Here is a 1872-nt window from a genome sequence, read left to right on the forward strand (position 1 = left end):
GTGTGAACCTCACTGATGGGAAGTCAATTAAATTTCCTCATAGATTTAGTAATTATCTTTCTGTCCTGTTGTTTCTTATATTATCTTTCTTCTACTGAGAGAACTACCCTTGTTTGTTCTTTTATTTAGGCTGTTTTAGAGATATTCGTTTCAATTCTATATGTCTAAAAATGCTTCACGTTTTTCTTCTTTCCTGAATATTTTCATAGCATACAGGATTGTGATTAAGAATCATCTCACTTTTAAATCTTAAAAAATCTCCGTCTTCCTTTGGACCCTGTTCCTGATAACAAGGCTACTGTTACTGGCATTACTGTTTTTTTATGCACGCATTATCATTTACTTCTCTATATTTAAGTTTTTTCTCTGTTTTCATTTTTAGTAGTTTCACAGTGTTATGCGCGAGTGTTGATATCTTTGGGAATGTTTAGGATTTGATCTAATTTTTGACACTGTAAAGTTATCCTTCTAGAGAAATTCCAGAATTCTTCTCATCATTTATTTGAGTGCACTTTCCCTTTCTACTGTTTTCTTCTCCTCTTGCTAAACTCTATTACTATGTGTGATTATTGACGAGATATTTGTTATTTTCCAAATGTTGTGTAACCATTTTCTCTAAGCTAAAAAACACTTGTGTTAGGTTTCCCAGAAGTCACACGTCTGGAAAATCAGAAAATTCCATGATTTACAGACCCCTCTCCAAAGATATAGAAGAAATAAGGACTATACAGGGAAACAGCTTCAATCTCTCAATTTAGGTTCAATTTGAGCAGACAAGCCTCTTCTCTCAACAGGGCTACAACATCCCTAACTCATCACCTGAATTGGGCTGGGTTTTGTACTTTCAAGTTGTTTCTGTACTAGTTAGCACACTGTCACCCATACTCCTCTATATAAATAAAACAACAATAATAACAACAAAAACTAATTGTTTTGCCAACTGGGGCTTTTGGAAAATTAGCATTTTGGTGTCTAGTATTCACTCAGTTTCCTTTCTTGGGTAATTAGATATTTGTGTTGCATCTCCTAGAAAGATCTCATACAACAACAAATCAACATATCTGTTTGTATTCAATGAATATTTTATTTGGAATTTAAAAGTGTTTTATGCCATTTTAGAAGAAATCTTTGTCCTTCCCCTATAATACAGTGCTGTGTTTCTCTTTCAGCTTTTATCCTCTTTGAGCCCTTAATACTAAAATATTCATTTATGTCCCATTCACATTATTTTTAAAAAATACATTAATTTTATTACACATGTATAAAACAAACTACATACAACAAGGAGAACCATGTGACAATCATGAGTTCTATAAATGTTACAATTCATAGTGGTTTGACTATTTGTTTTTGTCTAGTTTGAAGTAAACGTCTTTTCTGTCTTGTTGGGTCTAAATTTCTGAATGAATTTCAATATCTATCCTATATCATCCTAAATCTAACAGATAGATATGACTCTATCAATAAATGAGGTAAAATAGTTAAATAAGGTCTTCAAAAGCCTCAGAGACACACAGAATATGGCCATTAAAGTTGTTTTTATAATCCTAAATTTCTTTGACAACAAGACATGTTAACTCCTGACAACACACGTTCACTTTTTTTTTTTTTGCTCAGAGTTTCATTTTTTGTAGAACTTAGTATTTTCATTTTTAAGATGTATTTCTGCATCTGATCAGTCAAGATTTCTTTCATTGATGTTTGAAAAACTTACTAGTTATCTTAATTTCTTTATCATCTTAGTTTTGGCCGTTAGCAGGCCTTTATTTTATTTAGATTGACATCTTCCTGTTGGAAATGTAGACATTTTGGTATTTGTATGAAAGTCTAGTTATTATTTAAATTTTACTCTTTAAATGGTTTCTTATAATG

The sequence above is a fragment of the Acomys russatus genome, chromosome 18, assembly GCF_903995435.1.
Source record: "Acomys russatus chromosome 18, mAcoRus1.1, whole genome shotgun sequence".
In the NCBI taxonomy this organism is placed as follows: Eukaryota; Metazoa; Chordata; class Mammalia; order Rodentia; family Muridae; genus Acomys; species Acomys russatus.